This window comes from Sturnus vulgaris, chromosome 3, assembly GCF_052056855.1.
Source record: "Sturnus vulgaris isolate bStuVul1 chromosome 3, bStuVul1.hap1, whole genome shotgun sequence".
In the NCBI taxonomy this organism is placed as follows: domain Eukaryota; kingdom Metazoa; phylum Chordata; class Aves; order Passeriformes; family Sturnidae; genus Sturnus; species Sturnus vulgaris.
In genome coordinates, this window is record NC_142245.1 from 29,669,396 (window position 1) to 29,694,801 (window position 25,406).

The 25,406-nt window shown below is 38.6% G+C and overlaps 1 long non-coding RNA gene across 5 annotated transcripts in view; it reads left to right on the plus strand.

Moving 5' to 3' along the window:
* LOC148224258 (uncharacterized) overlaps positions 1-25,406 on the plus strand; it is a 70,905-nt gene that overhangs the window by 39,697 nt on the left and 5,802 nt on the right. For 3 of the 5 annotated variants that reach the window (XR_015802244.1, XR_015802245.1, XR_015802243.1), the window contains 2 exons: positions 11,027-11,204; positions 12,935-13,001. This is a non-coding gene — a long non-coding RNA (uncharacterized LOC148224258). The remainder of the gene's footprint in view (positions 1-11,026; positions 11,205-12,934; positions 13,002-25,406) is intronic. The other 2 variants (XR_015802246.1, XR_015802247.1) reach the window with 2 other exon arrangements.

A 25,406-nucleotide genomic window follows, 5' to 3' on the forward strand; every position in this document is an offset into this window, starting at 1 on the left:
ATGCCAGGAGTGAGATCTGTTTTCAGAGCTGTCAGAGAAGTCTCAGAGACTGTCAGAGTGAGAAGTAGATTGTGGTCTGCCCCCCAAACACCGCAGGTACTTAAGCAGAAATGAGTTTCAGTGCCTCTCTCCTAATGTGTGAAGTGCAGGCAGTAAGGGCTCTATATAGCACACTGACGTGCTTTGGCAACCCGTGCTGGTGACGATGGGGTAACTGGGGCATGGAACTTTCTTTCTGAGAAAAACTCCTCAGTTTCTTATGCAGATTTCCTCCCCACTCTGTTACATATTTTCATGCTCACACACTCGCCCAGCCTTTCTGGAGCTGCAGACATGATCTTACAGAGGATATTTCTGATCCTGATCCCCGGAAAATTTAATGTGCCCTCCAGAAAGTCTCATTTGGTGGTCTTAAGCCGCTTCAGATACACACATATCACAACTCAGAGCAGGTCAAATACAAGCAATAAAGCCTTTTTTAAATCACAACATAATTTTTTTGAACTTGAAATACGTTAATATATTTGAAATATTGTTAATATTTTTGAAAAAAACCTTCTCCCATGCTTAATGTTAGCATTTATGTTCATTCAGTTATTAGACTTTATCAGAAAACTAATTTGTACCTCACTGTCCATAATTCTAGATGACTGGTTAGAAATTGCAGCTACAGAAGGTCTGTTTTTAAAATCTCTAGTGATGGAAATAGTACAGGGGCAGGCACCTACAAAGACCTGAGAGGAGAAGTGGGAGGCATTAGTTTTGCAAAACTTGCAAGGAAAGGAAACTAAGAGACATTAAACATAACTCTGTCATTGCAGCCATGTAGAAAGATGCAGACGACCTGGTACATAAGAGCTGGTTGAAAGCTGGTATCCAAAAGAAGTTATTGAATATTGTTACATTTGGAACAAAAAGCAATTTTCTTCTTTTTCTTTTTTTTTTTTCTTTTTGTTGTTGTTGTTGTTGTTGTTGTTGTTGTTGTTGTGTTTTGTTTGTTTGGTTGGTTGGTTGTTTGGTTGGTCTTTTGTTTTTGTATTTGTATTTAAGTATTAGATTTCTTTGGTAGTGGTGATGTTTTGTGGTGAAGGGAGGGGAGTTCGTTATATTTTAGTTGCTACCAGAAGTCAGAGATTTCTATGCTGAGAAAAAAACCTCTCTTTCTTCCTATCTGTTATAATAAGACATGAGCATGTATTCCAATTTTCCAAGCAAAATGAAGAAATGGTAACTTTTCTTTTGGTTTTGCCTTCCTTTAAGAGATCTGAAAGTTGTATATATTTTCAGTGTATGATGGTTAGTTATCCTGTGAAAAACAGGTTTTCTGAAGATGCAATGCCTTGTATTTCATCTGGAAAAATTGGTGATCTAATTTTTAGCTATAATGTTTCATGATATTAATTGCTTGTATGTGTCAGAAGAGAAACTAAAGAACAGATGAAGCTCATTAAAAGATCTGGTTAAAAGAAAAATTTTTATTGAAGAAGAATTTTTGGCAAAACTCTTGTCATATGTATTTGGTTTTCAATACAGTATAACCTAGTCTAATACAGTATAATCTAATCTAGCAGGATTACTTATCCATTATGTAAACACCATTCTTACAGAATCAGGTCTTTTTTTCTAATTATTTTGGAACCCATTAGCAGAAAGGGGAAAAGAATGAAACATTACATGAGATGTTTTGGGCCACTGGTGGCAAAACATTGTAACACAATCATTCAGAAACTGACATCACAAGCTGATGTAACATTATCCTGGGGCCAAACTCAAAAATTTGTCAAACTCCAAATGTCTTTAAAAGGAAAAGAAAATGTATCAGGAAATTAACTTCTATAGGTTTTATTTCCAATTATATCATTGACAGGCTGTATCCTCCTCAAAGACTTAGGAGATTTTTAGTTCAAAAAGATTAAAATATGCCCAGAAAGACAGTATGTGGCATAATTTTTAGAATAAAAATGTATGCAAGTTAATATGTTTGTATAACAAATTTAAAATATGCATAAATCGCAGTATACAAATTGTAGCTTTGAAATTTCATAGTTGACACACAAACTGATTCCTCCTGCTTCTCTTCCTAGAGCTCAGCACGTTGACAAATGAAAATCAGGTAATTTCATTAACTTGGAATATATATTTTATATATATATACATATATATACATATGCAGGTGCATAAAAGAAAGCAGGCTGAAGGATTCATACAGTGAGGAGGTACTGTGCTCTGAGTTTGGAGCTGCTCTTCCACTAACTGCCTCCACAACTGTGGGCAAATCACTCCTGTGCTTCTATTTCTGTAACTGAAAGAGGAATTTGCAGTATCATTTTTTGAAGAGCTTTAAACATAAGCAGCACATAAGAATATGTTTCTACATAGTGGGTGCAAAACCAGACTGTTCTCTGGTAGCATCCTTTTGAAACCATTGGATTCATGTGAGATGCTATATATTCCAAGAAACAGCCAAAGACATGGACTTAGCACCTCTTTGGTTATGGTTTATTAGTTATCAGCATTTATTAGTTATTCATCATGGGTGTTGACATTATTGCAGGAATTCCTTGCCTGTACTTGTATCTAAATGGAGTTTACTCATTCAGCCAAGTGAGCAGCTCCCCTGGTTCCTTGTTGGTGGAGAGATGTCCTGTGAGGCAAAGACACGTCTTTATTGTCACATTTTCCTGTTGCTTGAAGAGAATACAAATGTTGAAAACCTTCCTGGGTGAAGCAGTCAGTGAGACCTTGATTGCCCGAGGACAAGAGGAAGCTCCTGCACATGTTTAGCTGGAGTGGCACTCTGGTTTCCAAGGCAGCTCTCAAACCACCTTGGCTGAAGTACACGAGCTGCTGGTTCAGGGGAAAGGCCCCACAGCAGTGCTGAGTGAGTGGTTAAAAGAGGGCACTCACATTTTCCTCCAGCTATCTCCCTCAGCTGGTTTTATTTTTCACATAGCTACTTTATAAATAAAGAAAATCTCAGAAATGAAATCTGTTTTCTCTCAGAATAGCCCTGAGGCTATAGCTGAGGGTGTGGTCTGCATGAGATGTCTCTAGTTTTTCCTGCTGTTTGAGTAGGGCTAGATCCCAAGGTCAGAAAGAACACACAGGTGTGGGATGAAGCTAAAAAAATACCCACAACAATCAATAAAAATCCCTGAAAGTAAATAAAGGAATTTACAGTTTGGCTTAGATTGTCAATTGAGTGTGAATGATACTAGAGAAATTTGATACATAAAATTCTTGTATATATATTTTTTTTTTTAACTTTTGAATTAAAGCATATTTTCTCATCTTCTTTTCTTGCTTTTGTTTACAACACTTCCAGAGGTGGGGGGAGGGAGAGATGCAGGCAGGAAGGAAGGGAAGACAGGCTATGATATTGGCCAAGGTTTTATAAGACAATTATAAAGACAGTTATGGGGCCATCAGCATAGAACTGTGTTGTTATATCTTTCCTATGTTGACAAAATCTTGAAGGCACAGAAACTTCAACATTCCACATTTTTAGGAAAAATAATTAGCTAGAAAGTTAAAGCCAATAAACATTTTCCTTTCATGCTTATATACTACCTTTCCTGTCTTTTGGGGAACCCTGGAGTAGAACAAATATAAGAGAATTATTGAGAAAAACCAGAGTTCTTGCAGAACAGCGCTTCCTGGATAATAACAATATATGACACAGACACAAAGTTCAGCAAAGGTCTGCTGATGGCTTTCAGGCCATATGGATCTTACTTCTTTCTTTGCTTAGCCTGCTTATTGCAATGAAGACACCGCTGGGAACATAACAGCAATAGTTTAGCAGTTAAAAAAAAAACAAACTTGGGAGAGGGAGGGAAGAATTTCTCAACTTTTTAGAGGAAATCTGGGCAAAAAGTGTGTTCCACCGAGTTGGAATTAGGTCAAAGTGACCTGAAAAGAGGTTATTCAGACTTACTGGAAGATGTAGTGGAGGCCAGAGATCCCCACAATTCAGAGCTGGCACCTAATCAAGGACACCAGGGTAAACATGATCCATGGTGAAAGTCAGTGAAAAAAAGCCAATTACAAATGACTTCTTAAAGGCATGAGATTCAGTTAATTTTTATCAAATCTTCTAGAAGTGCAGTCTCTATGTTTACTTCTCTAATGGGTGGGGATGTTGAAATGTATGGATATCTGATAAATCTTCTACAAAACATGTCAAGAAATATTCGAGCAGCTAGTCTTTATAAACTCCTATAAAGTTACAAAGGGACAAATTAGTGGTTGGAGTTTCCATCAAAACCAAATGGAATGTCTCAGAAGTGGCTTTGCCCTATTACATGTGAAGTTCCTAGCAAAAAAATTTCTTCTCTTGGGCGTTCTTTTTGTCAGACAGGAGTCTCCAAAGCTACTGGATGAGCAAAGACTACTCCATAAATGGCTTGAAATGCAGCTATCTCTGTGAAATGAAAGAATAGAGACATCAGCAGGTATCACTTCAGGACCATTATCAAATAGACCTGGATGGATATTAAGATTCAGTCTACACATTGCCTTGGGTTTCCTGCAAATGTTACTTAAAGCTTTCTAATATAGCAAAACTGCGTGCCCAAAACATGTTGTAAAATGGGGAAACTAATGGGGCTAGCAGAAATAATCCCACACAAAGCAGAATGCTTTGGATACTGCTAGGAACTCACATTGGAAGGTATGGCACAATTTCCTTCTGAGTACTGAAAGATTTAAAAGTAAGACTGTAGTTAATCATCATGTTCACAGAGTACTACATGCTTGGAGAATAACAAATGTGGTGCCTGAATTTGGAAAAGAGGATAAAAGTGACCCAAGACTGATGACTGTTAATCTGAGCTCAATAGTGTATAAATGTCTAAGAATAATTTTTAAACTGAAAGATAACTACATATAACTACATTATGAAAATGGGAGAAATTGTGATATAGGGTTGAAAAAAGCAGATTGTGGTATATTGGCCTAGTTTCATTTTTCTGAAAGTAAGTGATTTTCTAAAGACAGAAAATTCTGTAGAAATAATTCATCTGTATCAAAGTAAAGCATTCCTTAAGGAGTCACAAGGAAACTAGAGGAGACAAACATTCACTACAAAGCTTGAGCTTGGCAAGAACTAGTTAAAAAGGATGCAACAGAATGAGATGCACACAATAAAACTATTAAGCTGCAGGGAGGCTAGAAGAAAGCTCATCAGAGATCTGTCTTGGTAGCAATCTTAAAGACTGGTACCCTAAAAGTTGCTTTTGGCTAACTATTTGGCTAATTATTTAAACAATTTTCAAGTAAACTTGATCATGATGAAGAAAGTGGTTGAACTGGAAGGCTGGAGTAACAGAAATGGAACTTGATGTCAAGGTGTAGACTCATTCACAGTACAGAAAAAAAGAAACTAGATTTCTGCAAACAGGTCAGATATCATTCCATGAAAAGGTCAGGAAACAAAGAATTGTTTCATGTTTTAGTAAATCACAGGCTAAATATATGACAAATAGACACAGTCCTATCGTGTCATGTCAATCATGGTGAAAAAGGTGTGGTACAACTGTGAAACACCAAATGTCTACCAGGGAAAATATGATCAATAAATATCAGCAAGCATTAGTTCATCACATCTCTGCTAGGATCCTGTGTAGTGCCTTGCATCGTTCTGCTTATTCATGTTCAGAGAAACTATAGATTGACTGGAGGACGTGCACAGTGGAGTTGAGAAAATTAAAAAGTTGTCCTGTGAGAAAAGACTGACAGCATGATTGAAACCGGGTCAATGTCTCACCTAGTGCAGAGAAATATAGCAATGGACAGTGCTGCTATTTCAGAGAGCACTTCCTCTCCCAGCTGAGGTTCTGCACCATTGACCACCCTCCTTTTTTGTTTGCTTCAGGTACTGTTCTCTATCTTCAGTGAGTGCATGAAAGAGGGAGGGGGATAAAGTATTCAAACGTCCATCTACAAATGTTGGAAATGGGTCTTAACTGTAGGCTCAAATCAAATGCTTTGGAATGTTCTGAAATAACCTTGATGAAACTAGACATATTAATGGAGTGTCCCAGATGTTGGCTGGGTCACATCCCAAATAGCACACTTGCACATCCAGGCAAAGGTGAAGTCAAGAACAGCAATGAAAATGTCAGGGACTTGGCACACAGCAATACCCGTGAAGCTACTGGGCACACCTTCAATCTCTCACCTCCATTCTTGTTAAGCATAATTAGCTGATTAATGGTCTCCCTCTCTTAAATGGATCCCAGGAGCTCTAGGTGTGGTCTGAAATGTTTCATGTGAATAATGGAAAAGGGCACTGGATTTTAAGATACTGTGGATGTAATCTCAGGCTTAAATCTGGCTGATTTCTCATCACTACATGAGAAATGAAACACAGAGAAGGTCTGAGTCAATAAAATGGATATTTGAGATTTACTTATTTAAAGTTTTAAATGCAAGAACTGTTCTGAATCAGCTGTTTTCTCCCTAGGATGGTGATGTCCAGCCAGCCTCTCAAATTTGTTTCTCTCCTGCAAAAGTGCAAGAAATTCCACCTTCCATTGAGTGCTGGGGGGCTGACAGATCTCATCAGCTTAGCTACGGGCTTGCTGTTTCCTTGACGTATGAAATATCGCTCATATGACGAGTTCTCAAAGCAGAAAGAACTGCAGCCACTGCTGGTCAGACAGATTTAGTGGTGGAGACAGCTCATTTTTTCATGCTCCTAGAAAATTCGAATAAACTGTTTGGGCAAGAGGCTAAGATGGGGTTTAAACAGAAGATGCAGTTCACCTAGAGTGCCATTTTAAAACATCAAGTTTTGTTGGAAGATTAAGCTCAGGATATCATCTCAGTCTATTGAAGCCTGTCTGGAGGGGAAAGAAGGTATCAGACAAGTGCAGGTGAATTGTGGGCCCAGGATTCACATGCATGGAGGAACATTTCTGCATCTACCCTCCCCTGGTTCCACTCTCTTTCCATGAAATCTGAGGAGCTTATGTCAAAGCTGATTTCCTTCAATTAAGGAAGTGGGATCCCTTCCAGCCCTGCCAGTTCACTGTGTGTGATGGAGGAGCTACATCACCCAGCAGAGCTGGTCTGGGGAAATAGCTGTTTGTACACATTTGAAAATCCCACTGGTCATTGTGTCACTCTTATTTCTGGGATAGTAAAGGCTGCCTATGGAAAGGCTGCTTATGAGCAACTTCTGATGAACCTGAAGGATGCAGCTAATTTCCAGAATATTATATAGTTTAATTGGTAGTAAAAATATGTTGGGACACAGAGTGCTGAAAAAGAATTCTTAGCAAAGTATATCAATAACCTCTATTGCATGAAATATCTGATTCCCAGACCTTTTCAGGAGTAGCTTTACTTGAAATTATTAACAGTATTAGGCATCAATTAACTTTATTACAATAGCTAAAAATAAATACATAAACAAATAAATAAATAAAGCAAGGCTTGAACAACAAAGTTCATGTCACACTTATTTCTCCCAGCATAGTAAAGAATGTGGACCATTTCTGGGTTTGAGATAGATGGTTATTCGATTTCTATTCTTGTACCTCTAATGTAAAACCAGATTAGAGTCTTTCTGAAATATGCCCCTCTTTCTTGCGTTCCACTCTTCACATTGTTGGAAGTACCCACATAAATGATTTATAATGTAATACTTGTTTCCAAAATGCTTTTATGCCTGGAACCATATAACCTCAGAAGGTTGGGCTGCTGTATTGCAGTGGGCTTAATTTGCAACTACTATGGGTAAAATATTGCTGGACCTCTGCCTTGCATAAACAGTTACTTCAAATCTGTAATGATTATATGCAAGAGTGCGTTTAGAAACAATGAAAAAAATGCGTACCCTCCCCTGAAATCTTAAACATAGAGTGGAGAAGAGAGAGAAGAATCTGTACTAATTATTTATTTAAAGATTTCAACAGTACGAAGATGAAAAGGGATTTTATTCTGTCTAGCACAGTGCCTATGGTTTGAGTAGTCCACTTACTTCTGCCATCTGTTTTTGCAAGCTTTGATTTGAACTGAGCCAAGAATTTAAATTAGAAAGGAGATAATGTATGGATTTGTATAAAAAATTTGTGAAGTTTCAAGTACTGCATATATAAGGACCCCCAGAAAATCTGTAGTGTCCTATAGGTTTGTTGTATTTATGAGACATGATCTAAGTTTTACTAATTACTAGAAGATAATACAAAGGCATTTTAGTCTCTGAGCGAATTAGTGGCTTAAGAGTGAATTAATGTTTTTCTTAAAATATTGCAGAAGCATACTGCTACTTTTCAGTTAGATAGTCAGCCCTTGTTACACAGAACATGAAGAATTATAGTTTTGAACATTTCAGTTAATCACACACCCTATTGCTTCTAATGGTAACGAAAGACATGCAGTGTCCCGCTCTTGTAACGAGCTTCTATCATCACCTCAAAACCCTCATACAATTTGGAAAGTCCTTCTAGATGCCCTCTTATGACTGGTAGTTTAGTAATTCATTCCAGATATATTACTGGACAGGATATGGCCCTCACCCTTTCTTTATCCAGCCTACATTATTGAACTCTCTGGTCTCTCATAAATCCCTTTGCTTGTGAAAGAATTCCACTGAGTGGAATTCAACTGTTTCTCCAAAAGGACACATTAAAAAAAAGGTTCACTGAAGCCCTTTTTTCTGCTGCATTTCTCCCCTCATTAGATATTATTTTCTACAATTTTTTTGCCTTGATTGCAGAACAACTTTATATGTATGTTGGAGTGGTGGCTTCATTCTGCGGTCTTGCTCACAGAAGTTGTTCTGCTGTGTCTATAACGAGTTTGACAATGGTGACTCCTCATCTCATTCCTCTCTTCTCACAGTCTGAGCATCAATGGCTGGAGTGCTGCCTGCGTTTTGATGCAGCCTTCCTGTTACTCAGCAGCCCTTCATTACCTGCTATTCCAGCAACACATTTCTAAATCCTGTAAGAAAAACACATTCAATATCACCCTTCAGATTTCTCTTGTTTCCCCGAAATCTCAGCTCAAACGTATTGCTATTCTGCCTTGATTTGGATCCCTTTCCTTTGATAGGTATTATTATCCCATAGGATGGTTGAGGATGCAATTCTCGTGGGAGAAATACAAAGAAAATGAAATCATAAAGGTTCTCTGAGCGTTGCCACAATACATACAGGGAAAGATATTATACACACAGAATGGGAGATTATCTTTCCTCTCCTTTCATATATTCAACTTAGCCTAAATACATAGGCTGCCTCGTTCTTTGTACTGGATTCTGATTGCAGCTGGGATGATACCACTGGCATATGTTATTGTGGTAAAATACAATTAAAGCATCATCACATTGAAAAGAAAGTATCACCAAAAAAGAAAAATGACACAATTATTTTTCCAGTCTTTTGTTCAGAGAGATTTGTTGTTTTAATTTGATTGGTTATCTGAATGATCATTGTTTTACATTAGTGTTAAGGAAAATATATTGCTTTGGGGTCTGTACTCTGTCTATGGATTCCTAGGTAAAAAATTCTGATATGTTGTTATTTTTCTTTTGAAAAACCCTTTTAAAATAAAATAAAATAAAATAAATCCTCTACTTATTAAAGATCCACCTTATGTGCTCCTCCTTCTGTGCAATAAACCTTTGCAGTTTGATTTGTTTCTTGCAGCCTCAGCATTTTGAGGAAATGCCCTTTTTGACTTTGTACAGAATTCCTGGAACTGGCATCTATGCAAAATATCTTTTTTTCTCTCAGAATTCAACAAGCCTAAAATGGTTTTGGAATTGCCAAACAAGAGCAGTCATTTAAATGCTCTATGCATGGAGGTACAGGGAAAATGTCAGACTAGAAATCTGGTGATGATCCTCCACCTCTCTCTGCTCTTTTCTTCCCAGTCTTTCTCTTTTTCATCCTCCTCTTCCTCTGAACCCTCAAATTTTTCTTCTCTGTTTTTCAAAATACAATTTTATTTTTTAAAGTATCAGCCTTCTGGGGCCTTCCCACTTAACAGAGTGGCTGTGGCACCATGGGAAGTCACGTCAGAGTCTTTGTGGAACTAAAGACACCCAATTACTGTGTCTTCAGTGCCACAGTTGCTACACAACAAAAACAGACACTAAAATAAATGAAAAGAAAGGAAAGAAGAAAGAGGTGGTTTTGGTGTCAAGATACAAAGTAGAGTGTTGGTGGGCTGAAGTTGGGACAAATGCTTTATATGGAGTAGTGGATAGACCCTGGCTGGATGCTACCAACCAAAGCCTCTCTATCACTCTCCTCCCCAGCTGGACAGGAGAGAGAAAATAGAGCCATTTGTAATGATCCATCCATTCTTCCACTGCCAGCATCACTTTTATCTTTCTCGTTCTCACTCATTAGGTACCCACCACTCATCTTCAGCTGAAAGGTCTTTCTAGTTCGGCTTTCTCTTCATTATCTTTCTTCCAGTTCTGCCCCTTGCTTTCTCCTGCTGCTTCCCAGGCTGCACCCTAGTTAGCTAGGTGTTTTCTGGCTATGTGAGCTCTGTAGATCACCACTTGCTCTCCTTTTTCCCACTCAGGCTGGTGCTCATTTTCTTTAGGATATTTTATGCCACTCTGGCTGTGAGCTGCAGCTCTGAAGTGGAAGTAAGTGTAATTGATGCAGGAAGAGATTTTCAAAGGAACAAATGGTAGCTGGGTGTCAGACTCTTGATGACTCTTAATGGAGGCTTGGTTCCTGATTCGTGTTTATGCCTTTGAATACATCCTCCGTGCTTTTTAGATTGTAAAACACTTTCAAGAATCACTGAGAATCAGATGCACTATTAGAGTTCCTTTTGACTTCCCAGGATGAACTTTCTCTAGGGCTAGCCAATGCATGCTCTGCTCTGCTTTTATTAGCTTTATTCCCTGAAGACAAATTCAGAAATCACCTGAGTTGGTGGACATGCACCTGTATAAGAAAAAAAACAAATAAATTAGTATTTTAAAATTTCATGTAAAGAACTGTTTGCTTGCATGGAGGCTGGTGTGTAAATTACCTTTTTTCCCCATCAGGAAAGAAACATGAAAGAACAAAGAAAGGAGGGCTAAGGAGAATTTCCATTTGGATGTTGGAGGAAACATAGTGAACCATGGTGAGGAAAAGGTAGAGGTATATAATGTCTTCTTTGCCTCCTGAGCTGGAGAACAGGTTGGGAAGCACAGTGAAGCCTCCATAATCCAAGGGGAAACGGTGAGTGACTTGCTATGCCAATTAGACACTCATGAGTCTTTAGGGATGGATGGGATCCACCCAAGGCTGCTGAGGAAGCTGCTGGAAGGGCTCACCGAGCCATCTTCTGTCATTTACCTGGCTAACCAGGGATGTCCCAGACTGGAGATGACACCCATTGACAAGAAGGATCAGAAGGAGAATCTATGGCACTGTAGGCCAGTCAGCCTGACCTTGGTGACAGGAAAGGATTCAGAAACAGATCATCACCAGTGGGCTGCAAATCCCAGGAAACAGAGGCTTCCAGTGTAGGGACTCTTCATTCAATACTGTTTCTACCCTACTGCCAAGAACAGTTTAAAATCCTATTTTCACTAAAATTCCTCTTCCTTTTTCAAAAGATTAAAATGTTTCTGAGGACCCACATTACAATTAAGCCAACACAGTTTAGCGATAGTTGCCAAGATTCTCATTTACACTGGGATTCCTTTAAGGTCTCTTTGTGTGGGCAGTGTTGCAAAGTGCAATTACACTTCATTAATACTCACCTGAAGTTCCTTATAGCACCAAAACAGTAGAAAAGCACTATTGTGAACATACAAATCTAGCCAAAATACTAAATATACTCAATTCCTATTTGCATTATGGCCCATTTTCTTAACTTTGTCAATATTAAAAGACAGCAATTTCTCTTTACCAACTTCTTAAGGCATCCTTTTAGGAAGAAAGCAAAACTATCAGTGCAAATGAAAACTTGGCCCAACATCCACGTTTGTTTGCACATTTCCTATTAAATCAGAGGAAGATGGCCATAAAGCTCATTTTCAATTAAATCTGTTCTAGTAGATTGATTGTGTGCTTATGCATATGTGTGTGAACAGCACCTGATGTTTCAGAAGCTCCACAGTTTGGCTTCTGGGGGTTTCTCACTGCCATGACTGGGATAGGATGAGGACAAGGGTTATTAAAACAGAGCTGAAGAATTCTCAAGAAGGATTCTTTCCTTGAGTTGTCTCACTTTTTTTTATCCAAACTAGTGATTGTTACAGCAAGCCTCACCCTTTTCAGTTATCTGGGGTAGGACAATTTTTAAAACAGCCTTAAGAAACTAAAAACTATTCTTTTATAGCTAAAAGTATAAAGTTGCCATTTAGAAGTATGATATGTCTGCATGGGCAGAATGTCTCTATATGATCCCTGGCAGATGTTTGTCCAGCCTATTCTTCAAGGAAGAAGATGGATGCTCCACAACTTTCCCAGACAACCTATTTATTTCAGCAGGCGATTATCATTAAACGAAAATGTTTTATTTAACTCTCCCTTGTTATAGCCTGAGATCTTTACTTGTCTTCTATCTATGATTAAAAAAGGTTTATTTGTTTCCTCTCTGTGCCAAACTTTAAGCAGGTCTCTCCTCAATCTCTTTGTCTCTGAGTTGACAAGTAGAGCTGAGCTCACTCGGTGTTTCCCATAGACCATGATCTCTAAGCCTCTGATGACACTGCACCCCTGTGAATTCTCTGCAGCCTGTAGGTTTTCTCAAATGAGGGAATAAAAATTGGCAGAGATCTTCTATGCCTAAGAGAGAATGAAGGACAGTCACACTCTTGACTCTCTTATTTTGCAGTAAAAATATGTTTTGTTGAAGCAGTAAGTGACCAGGGAGTTTGAATTTTACCACTGTTTCATGCAAGTAAAACCTGATTCGTAGCAAATTAATCTTATACTGTGTTTATCCATCTGGGTTGTAGGTCTTTCCTTGGAAGAACAATTTGCACCTCAGAAGTGAAAAAAAGCTGAAGATGCGAAAAAGCAAAGGTACATATAAATATTGTTCCTGTCTAGTTTGTGTTGGATAAGTCCTTGTTAATTAATCAAATCTTATTATCCTGATCCTCTGATAATTATGAATGTGATAAATTTACATTAATTATTTGAACATAGCAGTTTGTAATGCTGTCTGAGGCTGCTGCTTGATAAACTAGGAGTTATCAGAACTTGAGACTATAACCTGTACTCCCAAATTTATTCCCAAATTTGCTGAGATTAAAGGGTCTTAGCTTATGATTGTTTCCACATTTTATCTATAGTTCTGCACTGCATTTTCATGGCATGGTTCTGGTAGCAGGGGAGGAGCTACAGGAGTGGCTTCTGTGAGAAGCTGCTGGAATCTCCCTTGATGTCAGACAGAGTCAATAGCCAGCTTTAAGAGGGACCAGCCACTGGCCACGGCTGAGCCAATCAGCCTCTGTGGTAACATATTTATTTAGGAAGGTAAAAAAAGGAAAATTAGTAGTAGAAGTAATTGTGGCCAGAGAAGAGAGGAGTGAGAATATGTGGGAGAAACAGCCCTGTAGACACCAAAGTCAGTGGAGAAGGAGAGGGAGAAGGTGCTTCAAGTGCAGGAACAGAGAGACTCCCCTGAAGCTCTTGGAGGATGGTGGGGGAGAAGAGACTCACCTGCAGCCTGTGAAGGAGCCCCACACTGGGACCAGTGGATACCCAAAAGAGATCTATGACTGTGTGGGAAGCTTGTGCTGGAGCAGACTCCTGGCAGGATCTGGGACCTGTGGTGTGAGGAGCCCACACTAGAGCTGGTTTTCTGGCAAGACTAGTGACCCCATGGGGGCCCTGTGCTGGAGCAGCCTGCTCCAGGAGCTCTGCATCCCATGGAAGGGACCCACACACTTTGGAGCACTTTGTTAAGAACTGCAGCATTTGGGAAGAAGAGAAGTGTTAGAGAAGTTAGAGAAGTTCATGGAAGGCTGTCTCCTGTGGGAGGGATCTCACTTCTAATCCCTGAGTAGCAGCAGAAACAACGCAATGAGCTAAACCCCATTCCCCACTGACCTGTGCCACTGCAGGGAGGATGTAGAGCCTGTGAAGGAGGGAGGGGTTGGGGGAAGGTGTTTTTCAGATTTGTCTTGCTTATTACCCTGCTCTAATTTTGGTTTTTAATAAGTTTAATCAAACTTCCTAAGTAGAATCTGCTTTGCCAGTGGTGGTAACTGGTGAATGATCTTTCACTGTCCCTATCTCAACTCATGAACCTCCTGTTTTATTTTCTCTCTCCTGTCCAGTAAAGGAAGGAAGTGATACAGTGGCTTAGGTGAGCATCTGGCATCCAGCCAGGGTCGGAACACCACAGTCTCTTCTCTTTGATTCTGTACTGAAAAAGGGAAAGGCCGCTGAAGATTATTGAGGGATGTGGTGGGACTGGAAGGAAGCTGATCACTCACTAATTTTTTCATAAAATCTAAGGCAGAAACTGATAAGCCTGGAGAAACAAAAGCAGCCAGCTAATTTTAGGCCAGTGAAACATTCACATCATTGGAATTTGTCTTACATTATTCTAGAGTGTAACTGTGAATTATTAGGCAGTTTCCATGTTCCTCTCTTGAGGTGTTTAATTTCACTGGTGGATAAAACCTACCCATCTCTATGAAACTTTTGTGCATTTAATCAAGAAGCACTTTTAGTGTCCAAAGTTCAATTTCACTGCAAATGTTGGCTCTCTGATCCATGCTACAGGACAAACATTGGAGCTTTTAGCTCATTTTTGTGAATGTGGCAGAAGTAAATGGAAATAACCTGCTCACTTCAAATTAGTCAAAGTTCTGTGCTGAGTAGAGGGGCAGGATCACCTCCCTCAACCTGCTGGCAGTGCTGTTCCTAATGTACCCCAGGATTCCATCGGCCTCCTTGGCCACAGGACACACTGCTGGCTCATGGATGGCTTGTTGCCCACCAGGACCCCCAGGTCCTTCTCCAGAGACTTTCTTTCCAGCAGATAAACTAATGATTTTATGATGACATTTTCCATTTTTTAGTATCTAGATTTAGTATCTCAAGATCCCTTTAGAGATCATGGGGAAAAGCAACACACAGTTTTGTCTGATGTATTTTAGATTTCTATCTTGAGCAAGATAACTGTGTCCTATAATTGCCTGCTTCTTTCCTTTGGCCAAAATGGCACCTTGGAGTTAGAAGCTAAGATGTAAATGCCCAAGTGAGTCCCAATAATTCAAATACACTGCTGAAAGACACCTAAACTGACCAGAGCTGTGGGCTATGGACCTGAGTTCCTCACTATTTCAATAATATTATTTTCTGAACTTTATGAAATATATTAATTCTCATTATATTGGAACCCTTCTGGAAAATATGTATATATGCAATGAAATGTATTTTCTTGGAAAGTAAATCCATTTTAAAAGGAGAAAGGCTAGTAAAATATACATGGCACCTCCTTCACCCCACCTGCCTTTAAGAGCTAAGTTAATCTGCTTTGTGAAGAACTTTTACTTTTTTACTTAAGGAAAAATACCTTGCATTAACAAATACAGAAATTGTTTATCATGAAACTTCCAGGCCTTGGGTCTGCATAAAGCTAAGCACAGTGTACTAATGGATATATTCATTTGATACTGCCTCTCCTTGACAGAATTGTGAAGGCTGCCTTTGAATTTCTGTCACGCCTTGTCATTTCCATTCATAATGAATGGTAGCCTCTCTAAATGACCAGACCTGCTGAGGTTACAGTAAACCTACTTCTCATTGCCTTTTACCGAGATCTTATCAGTACAGCAGAGAATAAGAATCAGAGAAAGAAAGGGAACTGGATGTCTAAAAAGTTGTAGTATCTCATCCTGTCCCTTTAACCTTTGCAAGATGGAATTAAAAGATCACAGGCAGGCTAGAGAGTGCCCTTCTGTTGCCCAGTATATGAATAATTTTATTGGCATGACAGCTGTGCTTCCCGTAGGCACTGTGAGCATGGCTGCTGCTCCTCACAAAAGGCACCACTTTGATAACCTGCCAGGCTCACTGGCTGCCACTGAGGTTCCAAATGTAAACCAGTGGGAACATCTGAAGCAGCAAATTCATTTGGTTTATGGACATCATTTGTCATCAATCACGTTCCTTTCTGGAAGTTCTGAGTAAGGTGGTCCAGCAGGACTGTTACTTTTTTTTTTGTAAGAAAAGTCTATTGTTTCTATACTTGCACTCTTGCCCCTCTTGTTACTCTTGTTGGAGTTTCTGGAGATGATCTTCCATGGGGCTGAGAGGGGAAGGGATCTGGGGGTCTGACATCATCTTTATCCTCTTTCACTTCCACTGGAACAAATGGGAAGTGTTTCGCTGAACTCTGATTTTTTGGTTTTTATCTGCCCAGCTGCATGCAGTCATAGAAATCAAAGTTGGGGCTTGTGATAGCTTCAACGTTGTGCAAGCAAACAGCTAATAACTTCTCTCTGGTTTGAAGGGTTGAGAGCATTTTGAGCTGTAGTAAGATGCAGCAAATGTGTGACCATTTGTGTGTGTGTGTAAGCTAACACTTTCATACACTTAGAAAAGCAAAAAAATTGTATTTTAAATGATTTTGTTTATGTCTCTGCAGATCCTGAGCTGTCCCAGTCAATCCTGGGGATTCCCTGTGTTGTAAACTGCAAATACAAACAAAAACAGGCTGTCCCTGCTGCAAACAGCTTAGTCTGCAAAGTCAAAGCAAACTCAAAGTAGATAAAGGAAAAAGAGGTGATATCAAAAGTAAAATGACATTCCCAGTAAGAAAGATCTTAGTAAGGTTTTAAAAATAGCCCAGGCCTCACTCTAGACAGGTCTGTGCCTCTACCTCTCTTAGTGAAAGAAATTCTTTGATTAGTAGCCAATTATGGTGGTCAGTAATCTACATCAGAAATTCAAGTATAAGAATCTGTTTTTTTCTCTTGTTCTGGTGTTTCATATTGCCACCTATTCCTATCTATCCTGTCTCCTGTTTTTTCCCGGTGGAAGAAACAGGTATGTTTTTCCAGCACTGCTGCTGATGCATTTCTTTGGAAATAAAATCCATAGAACTCAGCAAAACCAAACTAGTAAAGAACAACAGGAGATTTATTGAATGATGAGTTGGTGGTTCTGTGTATGTGCTTTCTTCTGGCACTCATGAGATATTAAATCTCTATCACAAACTTTCAGACAAACTATCTCTGGCACAGCCCAAGTGAATTCCCAGATCCTGAAAGATGAGGAGTCTAGGAGACTTGATAACTCACAGAAAAGCCACTGGCTGCTTGTCAAGGAGAGTGAAGTGGTTTTCAATAGTAAGGCTCATATTCTGAGCAGATTAGACTAGTTTATTCAGGTTCTTTAAAAAATATTCCCCCAGCTCACTGCAAGCACAGCAGCCAATTACAGTGTCCCCAAGTGCTCCTGAATCTCAGTGTTGCTGAATAATGAATTGTTTATACTGCAGTTAAATGGAATTTAAGATCACATATTCTAGTGATCTAAAGTCAGTTTGCTTCAATATATCAGGAGTTTTTACTAATTATCTCTCTCCTTTTTAAGGAAAGTTGTGGATTTTTAAACAGTAAATTTGGATTAGAGAAATTAATTTTGCCATCTGAAAATTTTATATAAAAGTGTTTCAAATAGAGGTTTTATGGAATATTCTAGTCTGTGTGAAACTCTAGCATTTCAGTGTCTTCAGCAGAAAAAAAAATTGAAAGCATAGGAAATTTATGGTTTATGAATTCTGTTTTTATAAGAGTTATAATTTATATATTTCTCATATAAATGATTTTAACCCTATTTCTAAACCATGTAACACAATCAGTATTTAAGCAACACTTCCACTGATTTCACATATCGAGGATATCAATGTATTGAAAAGCTTTTCTTTGGTTACTTTCTTTGAATCTGACTTACTGATAGAAATAATCCTCCTAGATTCCATCAGTCATGAAAATTTCACTGTATTTTTGTTCACCCTTGTGTCTAAGTACACAAAAGTATCTAGAACAAAAGAGCCATCCATGAGGATTAGAGAGATTTCTTTGCTCTACTGGCATTAGCTTATTGCTCATAAAGAAAAGAGTTGTTTTCCCTTTTTATCTGAAATGGGAATACAACGTATACAGCAACATGCTGTGCTTCTGCAAAATACAGAAGCCTGGTAGTGAGTGTATTAACCAAGGCTTCACTTAAACAGTGTTCTGTTAACAAGACGTTAACAAGGAATAACAGTTTTGTGAGCTATCCTGCCCCAGCCAATTACATATAGCAGCTTTGGCACAGATAATGACATAGATTGGTGAGTGGGAGTTTACATTTCCATTAAGAGTTTAAAAGGGTTCACTAGTCCAAGCTGATTTTTCTTTGAAAATATCTGAATTATACAATAAATGCAGAAGAATGATCAGTTATTAATAACTGTCTTGAAAAATTAAAACTAAACTGTGAAACAATAACTGTACAGCTAGATGTAAAGAACCCATTCAGATGCAACTTGATGAATATTGCAGTTAGAACAATTTTCTTTTAAATTTCTTGATAATCTACATTTTCTCTTGAGAGTCTCTGTTCCTGGAGTCACAGCATTACACAAACTTCACAGCCATCATGGATAAAGAGAAAACTTCTACTCCTTCAGTTTAGGGACTAGAAGAGTTGGAATCTATAAACTGTAATATATCAAGGAGCAGAAGGCAAAATGAAAGACTCAGGCATAATTTATTTACATCTAATATATAGCATTTCATAAACTTCAAAATAATATGAAGTATTATTTGAAAATTTCATCAGGACTCTCACAGCTGTCACAAGTCTGGAGTGGCAGGTGGTATTTTAGGGCCTGAAAGAAAGCAGAAGATACAATAAAACAGACATGGCAAGCCTTCAGCAAGAAGTGCTTGCTATATGTTTCTGTATACATTACTAGCATTTTGATACAAAGCAGAGGATTCAATTAAACGGTGCTCTAGCTCTTTGAAGGGAATACAGAATTGATTACTCAAACCATTGTGCCCTCAGATATGCATCCTGAATTCCCTTTGTGCTGAATGTGTATATAAAGCCCTGAGCACATGGGAATTTTGAGGATAAATTGCCATAAATATTTATGGATACAAGTAATAAAAGTAGCCTTTCAGATCTTAGATTTCATTCAGGTGATGACTCCAAACGGATATTGCATTTGAAAGCTGGAATTTGATAAAAGAGTATTTTCTCCCATCTTTTACCTCTCTTGTCTATATTGATTGTGCGCTGTTTGTTGTAAGGGCTGTCTTTTATTAAATAACTCTACATTGCCTGGCACAATAAAACCTTGACTTTTTTCCTGAAGTCTCTAAACACCATTGCAATGCAAATAAATAAGTTCAACATCATTAATTTCAACAGTGAGGACAGATAGTTCCCTTTGCTGCAGGGATGACTGAAGCATTTTTATATTAACTAAACAGACACTGGAGTTTCTCTTGGTCTAAAATACGTGTGTGCATGTGTGTGTGCACTGGAATAGGATCTGTGATAGCATAAGGTAGTTTTCCTTCTTGGATGAGTAAAGATGGGGACTGGGTGGTCAAATGAATGTACCCAGAGAGAAGATGTTCAGGCTACCGGGATACCTCAGCTTGGGCTCAGAGAGAAAACATGTGAATGGTCCCATGGCTCAGAGATAATTCAGAATATTGTTCAATTGACTTGCAACTCTGTGGAAAAGATTGCTGACTAATAAATTCAGAGCTGTCTTTGACTCATACAGACTCCTCAGGTGTATGACTAGCACCATTCCTCAGATGGCTCAATAGGTTTGTGATATTTATGAGGAGAATTCAAGCATTTGCCATGAAAACCTATTCTTTCTCCTCCTCAGTTATTACCTGAACTGTGTGGTATAAAATAAGGTAAATCCATCCTACTAAAAGCGCTATAGATTGTTTTTTGCAAGTACATTTTGCATGCGCTATCTGCCAGAGGTGCTTCTGGTGTTGGAATTAACTTACTACTGTATGCACATAATAGCTTCTTTTCATGTTTGTAATGTGCCACTGAATTATGGTGTTAGCTGATGGAAAAAATCCACTACACTATTGTTAAGTAAAAGATAATACATTTAGATAAGACAGAATAAGGAGTAGCTTATTGAAATTTTTGGCTGCAAGTTTATTGCAAGATGTGGACTGGGGATATGTAGCTTGAGGTTTAAATTCAGATCTTTTTCTTTATTCCAAAGCTCTTGCAATTTATTTGGTCCACTTGAGTGATCTGCTGCCGTCCGAATTAAAAAAGTTTGTTTAGTCCCAGTGAGAGAGAAGTAGAGTAAGAACTTATGACAGAATGCTTGTGGCAGGGAGAACTGTTAGATCAGAATGGAGTAGCCCAAGCTCTAGTTAGGCTATGACACTGACTTAACCCATCATGCCATGTAAGTGCTCTCTTCTGCTGTTGTTTCCATAGAAGATTAAAATAATAAACCACTTAAATGAGCACAATATATCAATTCTATTAGTGAATGCAAGTTTCTCCAAAATTCGGGATTAAGTCAAAGAGCTGCCAACTAAAATTGCTAATTCCATGATCCTGAAATGAAATTTATAGATATAAAAAGTAAAGCTGAAAAAGATAATAAAAGGTCCCTTGCTTTCCTGCGGATGAATTAATATCTACCTAATTATGACAGATGTTTGTCTAGACTGTTCTTTAAGCATTTGAGGATATGGACACTTCTTCCTCCTTAGACAGTTTCTCTAGGATTGTTCTTAAATCTTATATATAAGAATCTTTCCTAATATTTAGACTGAGCCATCCCTCCTGCAATGTAATCCTGTTTCTTCTCATCTTGTGCATAAGACAAAGAAGTAATTTCTGTCATGTGATAACACTCATGGAGATTGCACATGAGAAAATAAAACACCACTTTGCAATGCCCAGTGGAGACACACGGGTACTCAGGAATGACTTGTTACAGGCTACAGCTTTCATTGTAGTCTTCCTTATGAAAAAAGTTCTATATAAGAAGTTTGATTTCAGGGACATTGCAAGGGCTGCTGAAATCAGTGGACTTGCTTTACATTGACTTTTCTTTTGCTTAGCAGCTGAAAAATGAATTAATTTTCAAAGTAAGAAGTGATTTAATCCTCTCTCCTGGCATGAGAGTGTACCTCTACCATTACACTTGACAACTATGTCTGGTGTTTTCTAGAAATTTTGGTTTAAATAGAATTGACCTTCTTTTTCTTTAAAGGGAAAAGGAAGTTTTCTGTTGATTTAAACCAAAATCAATACCCTACTTTGTAATTAATTTTCTGGAGATCAATATGTCATTTATAAATTAAAATGTTGTCATAAAAACGTAGGCCTGAATGTACATGGCAGACCTACTTTTCTTGGTCCGTGGGTTCCATGTAAGAGTAACTTCACTGAGTTTTATCTACAGCATGTAATTAAGCAATGACCTGCAGCACTCCTCCTCATCCCTATTCTTGATAATCCCAGATACTGGGTGCACATTACAGGGAACAAATGGGCAGAGAAGTCAAGTGCAAAGGCCACATATTCTTGTATATTTTTTCTGAATATACAGATTTGAAATAAGAGAGTAATCTGTGCCTCAAATACTTTTGCACTTATCCATTTGTGGGAAGGATGTGTGCAGTCAATTGATATATATCTTCTTCTCTCACAGCTGGGGTTTCATAATCAAAGAGCTGCCTCTGCATTGTGCTTCATGATTCTTCCTAGAAAAATCTATCCCTCAGTCTTCTGCCACAGAAAGAGGTTGATCCTACTCTCTGATATGTCCCTGACTCAAAATGACGTGACCATGTAGCTATGCAAGTATATGAGATGAGTGTGTCACAACCCCAAACTAAACCTCCTGTGACATTGAAGCAGAGGAGAGAGCATTTAGAGACTCAGCATCAAATTATTTTTCAGTGACTGTGTGTTAAACATTCTTGGAAACACCGTTTTGTTCACAGGAGAGGATATCTGATCTCTTGGGAAGAAGTCACAAGTCTTTCATGGCCTGTCTTCATCCTTGTCTAGCACATGCACAGAGAAAGTTAACTCAGATTATTAGAGTCTCTACATAAAATTGTCAGTGGCAGAACAAATTATCCACCTGAAGAAACCCAAGTAGAAAAATATTAAGCTGACAAATCAGAATATGGCAACAAAAAGACTTTCAGCCAGATATCCCAGAGTGACAAACACAAAGGTGTGTAGAGACTGCTCCCTGACTTGTCTTACATGAAGTACATGCTTAACAGCCACCTTTTGGGACCACTGTGCTCCTTGATGGCTGCAGTTGTGTAAGGAAGGATAATTTTAAAGTGACCACTGTATCTGCAGAATCCAGAAAGCAGCCTTGATCAGTCTGGAGGGGCTACTCAACCAAATGTGTTTTATCCTTTGTCTCTCTGCTGACATCTCTCTTCTAAACATTAGCAATTATCTTCCAAAAGCTTTGAGTCCATGACAAGAGACATATATTGGGTAAGGCCTTTGTAGAGAAATTTATACAATCACACAAGGGTAGGACCAATGAGGTGACACAGACAAAGATTCGCAGGTGGAATCTGACAGTCCAGCACATTTTCCACCAGCACTAACTTATCCATACTCTGAACTCTCTGGAACAGTAGTCGTGCATGTGGATGTCTAGAGGGTGCCAGAGTCTGCTAGCAGCTGAAAGGAACTATTGCAATAGTGTTTTGTAGTCACTTCAAAGTTTGGATTTTCTTGGACTCTCTGTCACATACCCACCCTTGACATGTACTCTCTTTGCAAAATGTTGTTAAAGGCCTTGGGAATTGCAAAGGTTGCCTTGTAATAAGTGCTTTTTCTGGTACTGAGCCTGCATGTCTGGCAGCCTGTTAGCAAAATTTCTGTTTCTTCCCTGTGTGAGCATGCTGACTGAAGCCACTGCAGCTCCTGCACTACTTCCCCTCAGGTGCCAAGCTTCCTTCTTGTACTTCAAATGTTAACAACTGTTATCCAGGAGCTGCTTAGTAATAGGACTAGCAAAGCCTTGAATTAGTTTCCAGTATACTGAATAAAGGAGAAAGGAAAACAAAGGAACAAGTGGAATATTTGTTCAGTATCAGTGAACAACCACTGACTCTTTCCAGGCATTTAGGTCCAGACTCCCAAAAGGATTTAGTACTAACTTCCATTAAAATCAATTTGGATTAACTACTTTTCTAACAATTCAGACATTAGAAAGCAAGAAATTCACGACAAGGATCAATGCTTTCAGACACACTAAACTCAAACAAAGTTGCTGCAGGAAGAGTATTATAACTATAGTTATTGATGGGGCTGTTACAGAAAATTATTTATGTAGACATTTCTGTCACTGACAGAGTGACAGGGCTCTCTCTTAATTTCTTTAATGTCTCATTTGATTTCATATCAATCTCAACATAGTCAAAACACATACATACACAATCGGTAATATTTTAGGGATATGAAAGGAGAGTGAGAAATAGAAGGGTGGATGTAATCAAAATATTAGAGAAGTAAAATAGCCGTATCTGCAACCATGTAAACATTAGATGTTCCTGTTGAGAACCCACAGTTGCAGTGACATTGATTTACTAGGATTCAAAAGATGTTTAACATTTTTCCCTCATTCAGCTCCTGAAGTTTAAAAATTCCCACTGCTGTTTTGGGGAAAAGGCCCTGGGAATTCCCAGAGCTGCTGTGTATGTTCATCCGCATATTGCAGCACTCAATAAAAGAAAGATTGTGAGAAAAGCCATGTGTGAACATGAAAGCGTTGGTCAGTGAGGCTTAGACTATATTTCCATTGTTCTTAAGTTATACTCAAAATATATATATGACTAAAAAAGTACTTGTTCCACATTAAATTCAGTATTACTACCCTCAACTCTGAAATCTGAAGGGTCCTTTGCACTCTTCTGTCCTCGGACGAAGGCGACTCACATTTTCTCCTCAGTTGTGATGTACTCTGAATGCTAAGTCTAACACAAGAGCTGGGCTGGATCTGAAAGACACAGAATATCTGCTCTTCTCCTCCAGAGATAAAGCATTCACAAGATAAGAGGAGACAGCAGAATGCGTTTGTCTTGTCAAACGACACTTTAACTGGAGTACAACTTCTTAACTGCTGTGTTTGTACAAATTTAGCATATAGAGTGATCCTGGCAAGCACTCCTGGAAATTTCTGAGCTCTAACATGTACAGCATATCTTTCTCCTCCCAACATGTTCTTGTGCAATCTCTGCAGCAAGAGGCAGATCAAATTTATTTCAGTGCTATGGCTTGGGTTTTTAATTTGCTACAGTGATGGCTAGGAGTGACAGAAGTCATCATCAGTCAGTTTTTGTTCCGCACAATGAGGGCACCACCCTGCAAAAGATCACTGAATCCTTGTCCAAGAGACATTTGAAGAGAGGGAGGGGTGTGGCATGAGCTTTGGCTACTTATGCAAGTCAGATCTGCTGTAATTGCTATGACCATATTAACCCAGATTTGGTTTTCTTCATACTGTTTATATCCTAATCCATTTACAGTCTGTATCCTTAAAGTCATCATGATCACCTTGCAGTATTTTCTATCGCTCTCTTTACCAGCCTAGACAGAAATACATGCAAATGAAATCTAATGGCACAATATTTCAGACAAACCTTTGAAAAAGAGTCAGTGAATACATGCAACCTATTACCACTGCATAAGCCTTTATTCCCTTGGGCAATTCTATAAATATCAGCTTATTTATTTCTCATTTAGCTCAATGTCACTGAAAGTGAATCAGACCCTTAATACTGTTTCATATATTTATTCATGCTGACCACTACACTTATCAGTCTCACTTTCACAGAAAGACAGGATCTTTGTTACTGCTGGAGCTCTAACATGAGGAAGGCTGAGTCAGGAGGATTATTATTATTAGAAAGACCTGGCATCCATATATAGCTTCTGTTTCCTGGCAAGGATCTTGTAACACCTGTAAACCTGATGTGTCTCTGAAAAGCACTGGTAGATTGTGTGGCTTAATTAACACACAGTGTTAATTAAGGTATATGGTCTGTGTAGTCTGTTGATACAAGCCACTTTGTGTGCAATTGTTTAAAAGAGGAGAAAGCCAGTTAGATGGATGAAATCAGAGTAATTAAATATCTATTCATAAATGTAAAATGTGGCCGACCCAGCAAACGTACACAGCAGTTGTAAATAGCATTCCAAAGAGAAAGAGGCCCCTAAATACTTGTGATTGAAAGGCATCAGTGTCCTGTGCAGCACGAGAGAAGGTTGCTGCTTCTTTTTAACATCTAATTGAAAAAAAAGCAAGAGCTCTTGAATCAGAGCATCACAGCGTTGATTACAACCCAAACTATCTGTATACATGACAGAAAGTGTATTTTCTCCCTAATGGGCTTCAGCCTTTTCTTGGCACATCCCTTAATAAGA